A 17,313-nucleotide genomic window follows, 5' to 3' on the forward strand; every position below is an offset into this window, starting at 1 on the left:
TGACAACAAAAATTCCAGGAATGATTTTTTTTCCCCAAAAAGTCAAATGCGGGGCTGGCAAGGTGGTGCGGGAGGTAAAGCTGCCACCTGCAGTGCCGGCATCCCATGTGAGTGCCAGTTCGAGTCCTGGCTGCTCCACTTCCCATCCAGCTCCCTGCTAATGTGCCTGGGAAAGCAGCAGAAAATGGCCCAAGTCCTTGGGCCCCTGCACCCATGTGGGAGACCTGGAAGAGGCTCCTGGCTCCTGGCTTCGGCCTGGCCCAGCCCTGGTCACTGTGGCCACTTGGGGAGTGAGCCAGTGGATAGATCTCTCTGTGATTCGGCCTTTCAGGTAGATAAATGGATCTTTAAAAAAGAAAAAAGACTCACACGCCCCCAAGACTTAGAGAGCAAAATTCTCCCCTCTGCTCCAGCCCCCCACCTTCCCCACACCCTACAGTTTTTCCTCTCCACCCCCACCCTGTCCTCAGTGGTGGCCCTGGGAGCCAACTCGGTGTCATCACAGGGTCCTGTGGGTCCCAGTCTGACAGCTACTGAGGTCATGACCCTCTACTTTCCAAGAGAGGAAACCGAGGGCCAGCAGGCAGCCAGGGCCGCGTGCAGAGTGGAAGGTACACCCGACAGTGATTTCCTGTTTTTTCTAAGATTTATTTATACATTTATTTAACAGGCAGAAGATGGGGCTGGCGCTGTGGCATAGTGGGTAAAACTGTTGCCTGCATATGGGCAGTGGTTCAAGTCCCAGCTTCTGATCCAGTTCTCTGCTGTGGCCTGGGAAAGCAGCAGAAGATGGCCCCAGTCCTTGGGCCCCTGCACCTGTGTGGGAGATCTGGAAGAAGCTCCTGGCTCCTGGCTTCAGATCAGCCCAGCTCTGGCCAATGTGGTCATTTGGGGAGTGAACCAGTGGGTGGAAGACCTCTCTCTCTCTGCCTCTCTGTAACTCTGCCTTTCAAATGAATAATAGGCAGAGGGACAGAGAGGGAGACAGAGAGATCCTCCATCTATTCTTTTACCCTCCAAATGTCCGAAACAGCCAGGGCTGGGTCAGGCCAAAGCCAAGAGCCTGAAACTCAATCCAGGTCTCCCACGTGCATGGCAGTGGCACGGATACTTGAGCCATCCTCTGTTGCCGCCCACCTGTGCATCAGCAGGAAGCCGGATCAGAAGCGGAGTAGCTGGGACTCGAACCTGCGAGCACCCACTGTGCAAGAGCTCCTTCCTGAGCCACCCCAAACCAAGCCCAATAGCGGCGACAAGAAACACCAAACCCAACGCAGGTGCGCCACACGTGCGCCCCTGCCCAGGTGTTTTCCCCGGGGCTCTCTGCGCTTGTAACTTTCCACCGGCGCCTGTGCAAGGCGGGAACACGCCCGCGGAACTGGTCCTGTACCTGGCGACAAGGCGACCAGGAGGAAAGGCAGTGGGGCGGCAGCGCAGGACCCCAGCGAGCGCCCGCAGCCTCCTGGGTCGCCGCGCTTCCGGGCGGCTCCGCATTCGGTTTTCTTCTTCTGACGACCGAGGTGAGAGCGCCCCTGCGGAGCCCCCGGCGGAGCCGGTCCCGCGCGGGCTCCCGCTGGCTCCTGAGCCCCGCGTGAACGCGCCGGCGCTCCCTGCACTCCCTGCGCCCCCGCGTGCCCATCTGCGGTTTGCGCCACTCCTTCGTTAAGCAGCTCCCCACGCAAACCCCAGCGGAGGGGCCTGGCGTTGGGGCCAGAACCTGGGCTGGGGCCAGTCTCGCCGCTGCGACTGGCTTGCTGAGCGACCTTGGGCAGGTCGCCGGCTCTGGCTGGGCTGCTGTGCGCTCTCACGAGCAGCGGGAGCCCGGGCCCGCCCTCGCCTGCCCTCGCCTCCCCGCTGGGGCCTGCGCGGCCTCCGTGCGGTCAGCACCCCGCCCCCTCCCCAGCGGCTCGCTGGCCTCCCACACCTTCCATTCCAGAAGGAGCACTCCTCCCCTTTCCTGCCCAGCCCGGCCTGGCAGGCGAGGGGACAGGAGGCGGGAAACAATCCGCACCGTTCAAGCGGCTGGCGGCGAGGGCTGGCCCGCGGCCACTCCCAGGAGGCCGGAGATACAGAGGGCGTTTGTCTGGGGGCCCCGCGGCTCCACTGAAACCCCCTCCCGGGCGGCAGTGCCAGCCCCCAGCTGGTTGGGAGGTGCACACGGACGGCACTGAACTGAGGAGCGCTGCTGTGGGCTCGAGACAGGACGGGAAGGCGGGTGGGGGCAGAGTGGGGGAGCCGCGCGGAGGGGTGAGGAGGAGGAGGGCTCTGGACAAGGCAGGGGGCCGCAGAGAGGGCCGGGCAGGTGGAGGGGGGTTAGCATGGCCTCGGGGAACCTCAGGCACAGAGGCCAGGGAAGTCCAGTCTGCTTCATGTGCAGGGGCCACGGTGTGGGGGCTGAGCCTGGCTCTGGAGGGCCTGGGAGGGGGGCGAGGGGCGCCGCCCAGCCAAGAATGCTCCTTGTGGGCACCGTTGCACGCCCCGCAGGTGCTGCAGGCCCCACGTTCACGATCCCATCCCACTGTACTTTATACCCAAGGAAACCGAGGCTCAGAGAGGCTGAGTCACTTGTCCAAGGCCACACAGCTCCCAGGGCAAGATCAGAACCCAGTTTCTACTGCCCAAACCGGGATCTAGTGGCTCTCACCTTCCCCTCCTTGAGGCGTCCAAGAGCGTGTGCAAGGGACTTCGGGGGTGTGCACGATGTGCAAGGCGACTGTGGGCCCAGGGGCTGGGGAATACTGAGCAGCAGGACAGAGGCCATGGAAGGCTGTGCGGGCACAGCACCTGACACTCCTGGGCGTGCGTGAGCCAGCGTGCCTGTGCCCAGGGTGTGGACAGAGGCCGTGGAAGGCTGTGCGGGCGCAGCACCTGACACTCCTGTGCGTGCGTGAGCCAGCGTGCCTGCACCCGGGTTGCGGGCACAGGCCGTGGAAAGCTGTGCGGGCACAGCACCCGCACACTCCCGGCGGCGTGAGCCAGCGTGCCTGCGCCAGCGTGCCTGCGCCTGGGGTTCGTCCTGAGCTGGCCCTGGGCCGGACGGGCGTGCCCGGGGATGATGCTGTACGCACTCACAGGCACTTGGTATCTTCACCGTGCGGCCCAGGGCTACGTCTGTTTACCCCCGAGCCCCAGCAGATGCCGAGCTTGGCCAACCCTGTCCTGTCCAGGAACCACCACGTGCCTTGGGACAGCTCAGAGGCCCCGGGGAGGGAAGAAGCGGTGGGTGGCGCTGCTGAGGCAGGGGAGTCCTTGTGGGATGGGGATGTCTCCACCTGCGGTTGCACCGGGAGGGGGCAGGCGCGTCCTCCGTGTGGCCCCCTTCGTCCAGAGTGCAGAGGACGGGAAGCCCTCTCCGGCAGCCACCCCAGAGAACATTCTAGAAACAGACTGGATGGTGCCTGCCTCTGCCTGACCGTTGGTGGCCTCTCGCTGGCTACAGTGAATGAAGCCCAAACTCCACGGCAAGTCTCGCCGCCGGCAGCATCTACGCCTGCGCTCTCCAACACGGCGGTGCGTGGCTGTTGAGCCCTGGGCACATGGTTGCTCCTGGGCTGAGTGCTTGGTGCAGCGGGGAAGACGCTGGTGTGGACGCCCACATCCCACATCAGGGTGCCTGGGTGCACGTCCCGGCCCTGGCTGCTGCATCCGGCGTCCTGCTGACGCACAGCCCGGGCTCAAGCGTTGGGTCCCTGGCTCCCACGTGCGAGGCCTGGATTGGGTTCTCAGCTCTCGGCCTGGCTCCCTGGCTGTGTGGGCATTGGTGGGAGCTCTGTCTGTCTCTCAAATAGAGAAGTTAAAAACAATTACGAAGAAGAAATATGGCCGCTCTGGGTTGAGATGTGTTCTGACTATATAATATCTGCAGTGCAAAATAAAACAATGCAAATATCTCATTAACAATGTTTTCCTATTGATTACACGTGAAAATGATAGTATTTGCAATATATGGAATTAAATAAAGCATCAAACATTGACCTGTCTCTTTTTGCTACTTCAATGTAGCTACTAGGAAATTTGGAATCGCATATGTGGCTCATATTACACTGGACAACGCTGATTTCTGGTCTGTTCTTTGCTGCCTCTCTGACCAACACCAACTCATTCATTCGTTCATGCATTGATTCATTTGGGAGAATCCATCCATCGCACCCCATGCGCCAGAGGCAGGGTGCACAGGCCTGGCGTTTGAGCCCACGTGAAGCCTCCACGGTACCAAAGTGTGGGTGGGGTGGTGGCCTAGTGGCCGGGACACTGCTTGGCATGACCACATTCCCGGATTACGGTCCTGAGTTCGAGTCCTGGCTGCAGCCCCAGTCCAGCTTCCTCTAATGCAGACGCTGGGAGGCAGCGGTGCCCTGCCGCTCACGCGGGACCCGGCCTGAGTCCCCTGCTCCCAGCTTCAGCTGCTGCAGGCATTTGCGGGGGTGAACGGGCAGATGGGGGCTCCGTGTCTGTTTCTCAAATAACTAATTAAAAATCAAGATACCAAAGATCGTGGATTGCACACCTACACATCCCATGACACGACTTGCCACCGCTCATGCTCGTGCTTCCTTCCAGAATGGCTTCCTAACCCTGGCTGCCTGGTGAACTCCTATTCATACTTCAAAACCCAAGCCTTCAAATACTCCAAAAACTTGCATCAGGCGCTTCAGTGATGTTTAAAACGCTGTCTTGTGAAGACGCTGCACCTTCGCCTCCATGCCCTGCTGGGTTCTGAGTGGCCAACCATGTGGTGGATGCCATCTTTTCACAACTGTGGAGATGTCACCAGTCACCAGCACATCTTCCCCTACCCCAGGCGCGCGCTCTCTCTCTCTCTCTACCTCTCTCTACCTCTCTTTGTAACTCTGTCTTTCAAATAAATAAAATAAATCAGAGAGAGAGAGAGAGAGAGAGAGAGAGAGAGAGAGGTCTTCCATCCACTGGTTCACTACCCAGATGACTGCAATGGCCGGAGCTGAGCTGATCTGAAGCCAGGAGCCAGGAGCTTCTTCCAGGCCGCCCATGCGGGTTCAGGGGCCCAAGGACTTGGGCCATCATCCATTGCTTTCTCAGGCCACAGCAGAGAGCTGGATTGGAAGAGGAGCAGCCGGGACTCGAACCGGCGCCCATATGGGATGCCGGCGTTGCAGGCTGGGGTTTTCACCCACCGCACCACAGCGCTGGCCCCGACTCTGTCTCACCCTCTATAACTTGCTCTGCGGAACGAGCTGTCTCAGTGGTGACGCATCTGTCCCCCGAGAAGCGAAGCCACGTCTGCCTCCATTGGGGCCATGGTCCCAGGAAAACTCAGGTTCCGTGAGCCCCCAGGCCGTGGTCCCAGGAAAACTCATCACCTAGCTCAGTGCTGGCTGGTGGCCCGCCCCGAGCCGCGAGGCAGGGTGGGGCTGGGACGCGGGAGGTGACCTCCCCAGCCGGCTTCCTCCGCTCCCAGCCTCCCTCCAGGCTGTGCGGTTTGCTCAGAACCCAAGCCCGGGCGCGGAACACAGAAGAATTCGTTTACGTCATCGCCCGCGCTGCCTCCCGGAGGCCACAGCTCCGTAACCCGAAGCAGGACGCAAACCCAGTGATTTCTGATTCTTCCCAGCCCTGAGACGCGCGGTAGCCCGACACCTCCCTCTCCCAGCGGGCTTCCCCGTCACCGGGTTTAACCTTGATTCTGGGGCAGCCAGGGGTTGGGGGAGAGCTTCCCGGGCGTGGGGGAGGGGAGAGAAGTGAAATATCCGGGGGCCGCACTGTGGGGCAGCAGGTTAAGCCTCCGCCTGCGACACCGGCCTCCCACAGGAGCTCTGGTTCAAGTCTCGCCTGCTCCACTTCCAAGCCAGCACCTGGGAAGGCAGCGGAGGATGGCCCAGCTGCTTGGGCCCCTGCACCTGCGTGGGAGACCTGGAGGAAGCTCCTGGCTCCTGGCTTCAGCCTGGCCCAGCTCTGACCATTGCAGCCATTTGGGGAGTGAACCAGCAGATGGAAGATACTCTCTCTGTCTCTTTGTCTCTCTTTCTCTGTCGTTCTCTCTCTCTGTGTCTGCCTCTCCTTCTGTAACTCTTTCAAAAATAAATAAATAAATAGATTTTTAAGAAAGAATATGAATTCATAGGAATAAAATAGTACTCGCAAAGTTTTTAGAACAGTGCATGGCACATAGGAAGTGCTCTTTAAACGTTTGCTCTCACGGTTGAGCCCTCAGAATGAGGCCCAGGCTCCCGCCAGATTCCCTGGGCTCACACCCTCCCTCAGCGGGGGGCCTTGATTGGGGGGCTTCATCTTCTGGGGCCTCAGTTTCTTTGCATGAAGATTTGAGGTGGCGGTGGCCGTGGGGGAGACCACCCAACAAAGCTCCTTGCAGGGCTGGGCGTGGAACATGTTGGCCATGACTGCGGCTCCCGTGCCGGGCCCTCCGGGGGTTACAAGAACACACAGCGCCACTCGAAGGTGACTCCTGCAGGCCGTCTGCCCCCTCCCCTGCCCCTGCCCTGCATGGCGGGGGCAGTAGCACATGGTGGGAAAGCTGAGCGGGTGCTGTGGGGGCTGCGGGTCAGCAGGTGCTCCCTGCCCACCAATCAGCTGGGAGCTCCATCCACAACACGCCAAGCGTCCGGGGCCCGGGGATTTGATTCTTTAATTTGAGGTTCAGAGAGACAGACAGACAGGGAGGGAGAGCTGCCATCCACTGGTTCACTTCTCAGATGCCCAGAATGCCAGGACCTCAATCTGGGGGTCCCAAGAGGGCTGCTGGGACCCAATTATTTGTGCCATCACTGTTGCAGGAGCTGGAGTTGGGACTCGAACCCTGGCAGTCTGATGTGGAACGCAGGTCTTTAACCACTGGGCTAAATGCCCACTCCCACCCCGGGGGCTTACAAGGTCAGTAAAAGCCAACACAGCCCTCTGCTCCTGGGGCTGTGGTCTGGGGTGGGGCAGGGCCACTCGCAGCCACAGCCTGCGAGGAGGGAGAGGCACGGGGCGGGCACCCGGCGGGATGCTGGGCTGAAGCATCGGAGGCAGCAGGTGAGGAGGGGTGATCTGGAATATGCAAATGTCCTGTGGCAGGGGTGAGAGGGACTCTCCTGGTGCAGGAAGGGGTGTGGGCTTTGGAATGAGACCCCGCTTGCATTCGGCTCAGCTGAGTCACCGTGGAATCAGGGCTTACCCTCTCTGAGCCGGGCTTGGTGACAGCTGTCTCACTCCGTGTGACAAAGGGATACTAACTGTAATCAATACCATTACCAGCCTCACGGCACATGCCAGGGGGTATAAGAGTTTTGTTTTGCTCAGTTTTAACTTATTTGAAAGGCCCATGACTGCTCAGACCGCTGAATGTGCCACTGGGGCTGGGGCTGTGCTCTGGAGTGGCCCTGGCAGCGTGGGCATCGTTCTTTTATTTTTATTTTTTGACAGGCAGAGTGGACAGTGAGAGAGAGAGAGAGAGAGAGAGAGAGAGAGAAAGGTCTTCCTTTCACCATTGGTTCACCCTCCAATGGCTGCTCCGGCGGCGCGCTGATCCGAAGGCAGGAGCCAGGTGCTTCTCCTGGTCTCCCATGGGGTGCAGGGCCCAAGCACCTGGGCCATCCTCCACTGCACTCCCGGGCCACAGCAGAGAGCTGGCCTGGAAGAGGAGCAACCAGGACAGAACCCGGTGTGCCGGCGCCGCAGACGGAGGGTTAGCCTAGTGAGCCGCGGCGCCGGCCATGGGCAGCCTCTGCTCTTAGGATCCTCACTCTCAGGTCACAGCCGCCAGCTGAGAAGCCAAAGGCTCCCGGAGAGGCCACAGGTGATACTCCAGTTGGCAGCCCCAGCCGAGCTCCGGCACCACAGCCCGCGCTGGGAGGAAGCCATGGGCGTGAGCCCTCCGGGCACCCTGTGCCGCGGAGCCTGCAGGTGACTGGACAGCTGACCGCAGCCCAGAGAGACCCCGAATGAGAAACACCTGCCAAACCTGACCAGCCCACAGGCACGAGGGACACGCGGCTGTGGTTTTAAGCCACTGAGTTTTGGAATGGTTGGTTACCTAGCAACAGAGAAGCCACACGTCACCCTTCACGCCAGCGCTCTCGTCCAACTCTGTCCCAGTCTGAACCGGGCTCACTGCGACACGGACTGAGCCTCCTCCCCAGGTCGGGGCCTCTTCCACCTCGCACCTCTTACAACCGTTTGTACCGACCAGCGCAGCTTTGGGTTGGGAGTCCTGGACCCACCTTGCTCTCATTGATTTATTTTTAAAGATCTATTTATTTATTTGAAAGGCAGAGTTACAGAGAGGCAGAGGCAGAGAGAGAGAGGGAGGGAGAGAGAAGCCTTCCATCTACTGGTTCACTCCCCAAATGGCCCCAATTGTTGGAGCTGCGCCAATCCAAAGCCAGGAGCCTTTTCCAGGTTTCCCACGTGGGTGCAGGGGCCCAAGCACTTGGGCCATCTTCTACTGCTTTCCCAGGCCATAGCAGAGAGCTGGATCAGAGGTGTAGCAGCTGGGACTCGAACCGGTGCCCTTATGGGATGCCAGCACTGCAGGCAACAGCTTTACCCACTACGCCACAGCCCTGGCCCCCACCTTTCTTTTAAAGCACATACAAGTTCATTCTAAACAGAAACTGTCCATCACTTCTGAAGATGGAAAACCAATCCCACTTGCCATCAGTAGACGGGAACAAGAAGAGAGACCTGACAGAACGGATCAAGGTCACTAAGTTCCAGCCAGACAGTGCCACCTCCCGGAGTGCATGAGCCCCAGGCCACCGACTCTGTGTTGAAAAGAGGAGCAAGGGAGGGGTGTTGTGGCACAGTAGGGTAAGCCTTCTCAATGCCGGCATCCGGTATCAGCGCTGGCTCAAGTCCCAGCCTCTCTCTGCTTGCCATCACCTCCCTGCCAGTGAGCCTGGGAAGGCGGGAGAAGACGGCCCAGCTGCCCGCACCCCTGCCGTCCACATGGGAGACCTGGGTGGGGTCTGTGGCTCCTGCTTTGGCCTGGCCCAGCCCTGGCCTGACCATCTGTGGGGTGAACCAGTGGGTGGAAGATCTCTCTCGCTCACTCTCTCTTCCCTCCTCCTTGTCACTTTACAGAGATAGACAGACGAACACATCTTAAGAGACAAGAAGAGAGAAGGCAGGGTTGTGGAGACACTGGGAGATCCGGGGAGACAGCTTTGGGGCCCCGGCTCGGGAACAGCCGTGGGGGAGCTGCCAGTTCCAGGCAGCCCTGGGGCTCCTCCTCGTGGTTACGGCACGCGCCACAGCCCCCAGCTGGCCCGCGCTGCCGTGGGTCGGAGCCTCCGTCTTTCCACTGTCTAGAGAGACAGGTGAGAAGATGCCCCCCTCTTTTTCTTGCCCCCTACTCGCACCCTGACTTCCCAGAGTTCCTGTGGCACCTCTCGGAGGTCTTTTGCTATTCGAGTGTTTCCTGGTGAGTATTTTCAGCTTCGTGGGTCTTTGTGCATGCCGCCTCCTGAGGCTTTATTTGCCCAAGACTATTTTTATTGTGACCTCATGTTGGAATGGCAGTTTGGCTGGCTTTGAATTCTGGGTTGAGAGAGTTCTTTTCTTCAGGTCCTTTTCTTTAGGTTAGCTGCTTCGTTCACTTCCTTTATCAAGGATTGTTAATGCAGGTCCGCGCAGCCCGGCTCTCCTTCCTGCACGAGAGACCCGTGTCTCCCGTGTGCCCTCCTTTTCGTCGTCTGCAGTCCTGATTTCGCCGCGATCTCTGTGTGTGGGTTTCCGTATTTCTGGGGCGGCTGCTCGCCGAGGTCCTTCGCTCTGCACCATTCACTTCTCTTTAATTCTGATGCATTTAACCTGCAGTGTCTCTGCAGTTCCTTCCTCAACTCCATTTTTTTTTTTTTTTTTTTTTTGGACAGGCAGAGTTAGACAGTGAGAGAGAGAGAGAGAGACAGAGAGAAAGGTCTTCCTTCCGTTGGTTCACCCCCAAATGGCCACCATGGCCGGCACGCTGCGCTGATCCAAAGCCAGGAGCCAGGTGCTTCTCCTGGTCTCCCATGTGGGTGCAGGGCCCAAGCACTTGGGCCATCCTTCACTGCCCTCCCGGACCACAGCAGAGAGCTGGACTGGAAGAGGGGCAACCGGGACAGAATCTGGTGCCCCAACCGGGACTAGAACCGGTTGTGCGGTGCCGCAGGCGGAGGATTAGCCAAGTGAGCTGTGGTGCCAGCCTACCTTTCCTTTTTTTTTTTTTTTTAAATTATTTATTTATTTTAAAAAAAAGATAGATAGAGATCTTGCATCCCCTAATTCATGATCCATATGCCCAACAGCTGAGGCTGGGCCAGGCAGCAGCCAGGAGCTAGAAATTCTACCTGGCTCTCCCACATAGGTGGCAGCAAGCCAAGTACTTGGGCCATCACCTGCTGCTGTCAGGCACATTGGAGGGAGGCTGGATTGGAGGCAGAGGTGGGAACCGACACAGGCACTCTGACTCAGGTCTGGGCATCCCCAGCCACTGTGCACAACATCCAGCCCGTGCCTCCCTTCGGGGAGTCCACGTCTCCACCCCATCCCTCTTGGCTTTTCTTTTTCATTTGTTCTCTCTTCATCTTTCCTGGCTGCTTCCCGGGATAATTAATCTGGTCGACCTCCTGGGTAGTTCATTTCTCAGTGGAACCCATCCTGATGTTCGTGCCATCTATTGTAGTTTTATTCTAAGCATTGCATCTTTCATAGTTAATTTTTTAAAAACATTTATTCATCTATTTGAAAGATAGAGTTACAGAGACAGAGGCAGAGAGAGAGAAAAGTCTTTCACCTGCTGGTTCATTCCCCAAATGGCCACAATAGCTGGAGCTGGGCCCATCCAAAGTCAGGAGCCAGGAGCTTCTTCCAGGTCTCCCACACGGTGCAGGGGCCAAGCACATGGGCCGTCTTCCACTGCTTTCCTAGGCCACAGCAGTAGAGCGTCCCGGCAGGCAGATGTGCTGTTAGCCTTCTTCCACTGCTGCCCTCTATGTAGATGGTGTAGATGGCAGTGTCCCCTCTCCGGGTCTCGCCCACTCCCCGATTGCTGTCCCCTGTAAACCCAGACCATTCTGCCAGTTTGCTGGCCTTTATAACATCCCAAGCTTCAATATGCTTTCAGAGGGGCGTGCATGGAACGTAGCATTTTTGTCTCAGCTATTTGGGAAAAGGGGAAAGCATAATCTTCCTGCAAACACAGGGAGGCACATTGAAAGGCCCCTTCCAGTCCTTGCCCTGGTTGGAAGTGGGTTAAGCCACCACCTGCAAGGCCAGCACCCACACCGCAGCCTCGGCTCATGCCCCAGCTGCTCTGCCACTGATCCAGCCCTGGCTAATGCACCTGGGAAGGCAGCAGAGGGTGGCCCAAGTACTTTGGTCCCTAACATCCAGGTGGGAGACCCAGATGGAGTTCTTGGCTCCCGGCTTTGGCTCGGCCCAGCCCCAGCAGTCGTGGCTATTTGGGGAGTGAACGAGTAGATGGAAGACCTTTCTCTCATTTGTAACTGCCTTTCAATTATGTAAATAAATTTAGAGTGACAAAGGGATTGAACTTCATTTTGGCTGCTGCTGCTTTAGCGATGGTTGAGAAAGCCTGTGACTCCTGGCTCTTGTGTTATTTCATGAATTTCTTCTCTCTCTCTGATTTACGTATTTATTTGAAAGGCAGAGTTACAGAGAGGCAGAGAGAGAGAGAGAGAGAGAGAGAGAGAGGTCTTCCACTTGCTGATTCACTCCTCCAGCGGCCGCAATGGCCAGAGCTGGGCGGATCGGAAGCCAGGAGCCAGAAGCTTCTTCTGCGTCTCCCACGTGGGTGCAGGGGCCTAAAGACTTGGGCCATCTTCCACTGCTTTCCCAGGCCATAGCAGAGAGCTGAACTGGAAGTGGAGCAGCCAGGACTCGAACTGGCGCCCAAATGGGATGCCGGCACCGCAGGCGGCTTTACCCACTACGCCCCCACCTTTCTTCTCTTACCTCCTAAGAATAACTGCCGTGCTTTACTTTAAACCCCGGGCCCCTCACCGCCACATCCTGCTCTGCCTGGCGTAGGGGACTTGACCTGCTGCGTCTCTTGGAGCAGCTCTGCTCAGGAGTTTACAATTATTTTGCAGGTGTGTTCACGTTTCCCTGGAGGCACCAGCTGTCTGTCTGGGGCACATGGAAGGCATAAGGAAAAAGATGAGCCCAGGACGGACTGTGGACAGCCTGTCCTGGTGGGCTTCCTGCCAGGTTTGACGTCAGCCTTCACCTCTATGATCCCAGAGAGAAGGAGGCGGGGCAGGAGGCGGGGCCTCTTGTGAGAGCCCAGGTGTGGGGGGAGGGGCGTTGACAGAGCAGTACACGCCTGAGCCTTGCCTGTTCCCGTCCATCCTTACCCCAGCTCAGCTTTGAGCCGCCCTCCACTGCCCCTGGACAGCAGCTGCCAACTCCACCGAACAGGCAGGGGTCCAAGTACTTGGTCCATCCTCTGCTGCTTTCCCAGGCACAATAGCAGGGAGCAGGATTGGAAGCAGAGCAGCTGGGACTAGAACCAGTGCTCGTATGGGATGTCGGCATCGCAGGCGGCGACTTAACCCTCTGCATCACAGCCCCGGCCTTGAAGAAATTGCTTTAATATGCCAGTGCGGTCATAAGTGTAATGTTTAATAGTCTAGAGGAAGGATCCTAGGAAGCACTGTGGCCCAGGGAGGTCAGCGCATCCCTGCTCCGTGTGCCCTCGGCAAGTGGCTCCACCTCTCGGCGAGCTGGGGAAGAGCAACTCCCCCAGCAGGGCTGCGGGCGCCGGGGCAGCGCAGCCTTCAGCCCTGGCTGGGCGCACAGGAAGCTCCCGCCAATCACACTGGCCCAGTGGCTTCTCTCTGTGAACTGCAGGCCATGAGCTTAGGGAATCCCAGGAGGACTGTGGGCCTGGGTGGAAGTGGTCACACAATTGCTTCTCTGCGCAGCAGGCGGGAGAGACGCCCCCAGATAGAAGCTGCACAGCTGCCATGTGCTGGGGGTGCCAGGTGGCACCAAGCAGGCGCCAAAAAGAGCTCTCGCTGAATTCCCCGTGCAGGCCCCAGGCAGGTGCTTGAAAGAACAGAGGAAGTGGACCGAATGAATGAATGAATGAATGACTTGTGAATTGTGGAAGGGATTTAAAAATCCTTGAGGCCAGGGCAGGTGTTTGGCACAGAGGTGAGGTCATCGCCTGGCATGCTCACAGCCCACATCAGAGCGCCTGGTTCGAGTCCTGGCTCCTCCACTTCCAACCCAGCTCCCTGCTTGTGCGCACCCTAGAGGCGGCAGATGATGGCTCAAGCACTTGGGTGTCTGTCACCCATATGGGAGACCCAGATGGCCCTGTGTGGCCTTTTAGGGAGTGAGCCAGATGGAAGATCTCTCTCTGGGGGTCTTTGGTTCTTTCTCTCTCTGCTTTTCAAATAAAAAAAAAAAAAAGAAAGAAAAGAAAAGAAACCACCCTAGAGGCTGTTTGCCGGTAGGTTGGCCCAGCAGCCCCCAGACAGAAGTTTATCCAAAGGAGAAACAAATGCTTATTAAGTGACGTCGTGGACACTGCCACCTCTGCTTCATGCACAGGGAAGCCGAGGCTGAGACGTGATGGGATCCCAGGCTCGGGGGCAGAGGACAGCCGCAGTCCCTCTCGCTCCCCCTCCTCCAGGTGAGCCCTGGAGCAGGGTCCTGGGGACCTTGGGTTCCCTGCCCCAGCAGCCCAGGTGCGTCTCCACCCCAGGCAGGAGGCCCCTCCCAGCAGGCCTGAGAACAGGCCTCTCTGTCTTAGAGCCTGGCACACCCTCTCCTTCCTCGGGCCAAGGGCAGCTTCAAACCACAGGAGAAGCCCCCGCCCCTCGGCCCCACTCAGGCCCCTGCCCTACCCTCCCTGCCCTCAGTGCCAGCCCAGCTCAGGGCCCCCGGCAGGCGGCTTCCTGGCCTGCCCTGCGCTGGGCTCGGTCCCCTTCCCTGTTCTGATCAGGACCTCGCCCCAGGGCAAACAACCAGGGCGTCCTCGTGCCAGATTCCTCAGGCGAAGACTGGGGTGCGGGGCTGTGATGCCAGCGCGCGCATCAGGAGGCCGCTGGGCGCAGGAGGGGACCGGCGGGGAAGCGCGCACAGGGCTTGGACGCCTTCCAGGAGCACCACGGCCACCGCCGCTGCTGCCCGGGGCTCCGGAGGCCCCCGCGGGGCAGTGCAGAGCCAGCGCGCAGCACTCAGCTGCAACAGCTCAGCCCAGTTACAGAGGCTCCTATTTGGGGTATTTTTCTTCCACTCCAGTCATAGATCTTAAATAAAAATTAAGTGGGGCCAGCACTGTGGTGTATCATGTGGGGCCGCAGCCTACAACGCCAGCATCCCTTATGGGCGACGGGTTTGGGTCTGGCTGCTCCACTTGTGATCCAGCTCCCTGCTAACGTGCCTGGGAAAGCAGCAGAGGGTGGCCGAAGTGCATAGGCCCCTGCACCCACGTAGGAGACCCGGAGGAAGCTCCTGGCTTCAGATCTGCCCAGCTACAGCCCTTGCGGCCGTTTGGGGAGTAAACCAGAGGATGGAAGATTCTCTCTCTCTCTCTCTCTCTCTCTCTCTCTCTCTCTGCCTCTCTGTAACTTTGCCTTTCAAATAAATAAATACTGTTTTTTTTTTAATAAAGTGAATCTATGTAATCTGGGATCTTTATTTTCATCAAATATGAAGTTTAAAAATAATTAAAGGGTGTATTGGAAAACGTACCATCCACTCTACATTTATTCTTGGTTTTTAACTCCCACCCCTTCTGTCTGAAGATCAGGAAACGCAGGCAAGTGCTGCTGCGTCTGCGGTTCAGACCCCCTCTGTGACCTGGCGTCTGGGCAATGGGAGGGGTCAGCGAGGATGTGGCAGATTCTCCCTGGAGCCCCAGGCCTGCCCCCAGGTGTGTGTCCCTCCTAGCGGGTCCTTGTCCGAGAAAAGATATTAGTGGTGGAGGCGGACAGGGCAGAGATGCCAAAACAAAAAAATCCAACAAACTCGCGGTCAGTTTTGGGAGTTGTGGCACAGCGGGTTAAGCTGCTGCTTAGGATGCCGGCATCCCATAGGAGCGCCGGTTCAAGTCCTGGCCCGTCTGCTTCCTACCCAGCTTCCTGCTAATGCACCTGGGAAAGCAGCAGGTGATGGCTGAAGGGCTTGGGTCCCTGCCACCTACAGGGAGACCCAGATGGAGCTCCTGGCTCCTGGCTTTGGCCTGGCCCCGTCCCAGCTGTTGCAGGCATTTGGGGGGTGAGCCAGCAGATGGAAGATTCCCTCTCCTGCGCGCTCCCCCTCTCTCTGTCACTTTGCCTTTCAAATTAGTAAGTAAATCTTAAGAAAAAAAAAAAAAAAAAGAAAGCCAAGAACCCAGTCCTCAGCCTGAGCACCACCAGCGGCAGCGCTGGTGAGGATACAGTGAGCAGAGCGGCACGGGTTCACGGCGACACACAGACATCGAAAACCATCCCGAGCAGATATGGAAAGCGCTACGGGAACTTGGAACCTGGCTCTTTGAGGGTGCAGCGCCGCCGGCTCCTACTGATGGCTGCCCCTGGGTCTCCCACTTTTGCTTAAGTCAAGGTATGGAAACTCAACAGAGGCCCCGCCCAGGACGCCAGCACAGGAAAGCCCCCTAGCTTTGCTTGGAGCTCCCTCCCAGCCTGTGACAGAAGCGGCCACAGTTCATGTCCAGCAACTGGCCAAGGCGACTGATGGGAAACCATGATAGCTGGTCCCCAGAGACGTCCACCACTTCCTGGATCCCTGGTCAGTGTGCTCCTGGCTCACCCCCCCCCCCCCCCCCCGCCAGGAGCTGACTCCCCACCAGCCAGGCGCCTCTCGGGACCAAACAGGCCTGGTCCCTGCCCCAGGGAGCCATGGCCCAGCAGAAATTCATAGCTGGTGCTGCTGAGAGCGAGCTCTGTACAGAGCCTGGACCAAGCACTTCATGTGGATTTATCTGTCTTAGCAGAATGCGTCATTGAACGAACACATCAGACTGGACCATGGAGGGGTAGGGCCAGGGATCCCACAGCTCGGCTCTTAACAGTGTGCTGTCTTCCCCAGCCCTGCTCAAACCTCACCTCCTCCATGGAGCCCTCTGGAATCCTCCCCCAGACTCCAGGGACTCCTTGGTCCCTTTACTGAGCCCTGGAGGTTGCCACAGCTGCCCCCTCCTCCCACAAGGGTACCCAAGAAGCTGGGGTCCCCACACCAGTCCTCTGGAGCCGCACCCCACATGCCTGGTGCATCGCAACCTGGCCTCCTTCCCCGGGGCGGGGTTTTCATCTCATCCAATGGCAGAGCTTCCAAGGGGCTTCCGCCTAGGCCCGACCCATCCAGACGCCCATTTCACAGACAGGCAAACCCGCGTCCGAGCGGGTCCAACTTCCTTCTACCTGCCCAGGTCAGCTGCCCATTCTTCCGGGAAGTCTCAGCCTCTCCGCCAGAGGAGGGGACGAGGATGGCACCAGAGATGGACCGATGCACACGGAAGCAGCACTCCCAAAATGCAGGCTGCTCCGGGGGCCCTTCTCCCCGCGGGGTGGAGCTCGGTCGGCGTTCTGGGCACCTGGACGCACTCATACCCCCACCGCCGTGCCCTCAAACCCCCTAGAGATCAGCCCCAACCCCACCCCGACCACCGCCCAACAGAGATGGGAGCAAGGCTGGGGCTCCCCTTGCCCAGCGTGGCCAGCAGGTGGACAGGGAGCCGCCGGCCCGCGCTGGCCGCAGAGCTGGGCGGCCAGGCGCCTCCTACCTGCTCCGGCGACCCCGCTGGGCGCCCCGCTGCGCTCCGGCGATCAGTCGCTGGTGACGCCGCCGCCGCCAGGCTGGACGCGGCTGGTGGGAATCCCGCCCCGCCCAGGGGTCCCGCCCCCAGCTCCGCCCCGTGCAGGTGATCGCCCCGAGCCTCGGGGCCGCCCTGGGGGCGCCAGGACCCCGCAAGCTGGAGTGGTGGCGCCTCCTCGCGGCGTCCCCGCGCCGCTCCGAGACCTGGGTCCTTCTGGGGGGGCTCGGGTTACGGCCCCGCGGGCGCTCCGACCCAGGAGCCCCCTGAGAGGGCAACGGAGCGGGAAGGAACCCTGCCGATGCCCCGCCGTGAGCCCGGGGCGCTGTGTGGGCGCCCCGGGAGTGGGAGGAGCTCGTCTGGGTGGAGGGCGCGGGCGGGCCGGGTGTAGACCGTGCTAGTCAGGTGTAGAATGCCAGCCAGCCGGACCCGGAGGAAAGAGGTTTACTGCGAACCCGTCCCAGCCTGCGCTCCCGGAGGGCCGGGCTCACCTCCTGGCCACTGCCCGGCTTGGCTCCTCCTGGACTACGGATGACGCCGCTGGCACGCAGGACGCCCTCTGC

The 17,313-nt window shown here is 59.3% G+C and overlaps 1 protein-coding gene across 1 annotated transcript in view; it reads right to left on the bottom strand.

Moving 5' to 3' along the window:
* Positions 1 to 16,823, bottom strand: part of NCMAP (non-compact myelin associated protein) — a 38,970-nt gene extending 22,147 nt beyond the window's left edge. Inside the window, exon 1 of the mRNA XM_051856679.2 lies at positions 16,721 to 16,823. The gene's annotated coding sequence lies outside the window, so the exon portion shown is untranslated. The remainder of the gene's footprint in view (positions 1 to 16,720) is intronic.
* Between the last annotated feature and the right edge of the window lie 490 nt (positions 16,824 to 17,313).

This window comes from Oryctolagus cuniculus, chromosome 7 (genome assembly GCF_964237555.1).
Source record: "Oryctolagus cuniculus chromosome 7, mOryCun1.1, whole genome shotgun sequence".
Taxonomy (NCBI): Eukaryota; Metazoa; Chordata; class Mammalia; order Lagomorpha; family Leporidae; genus Oryctolagus; species Oryctolagus cuniculus.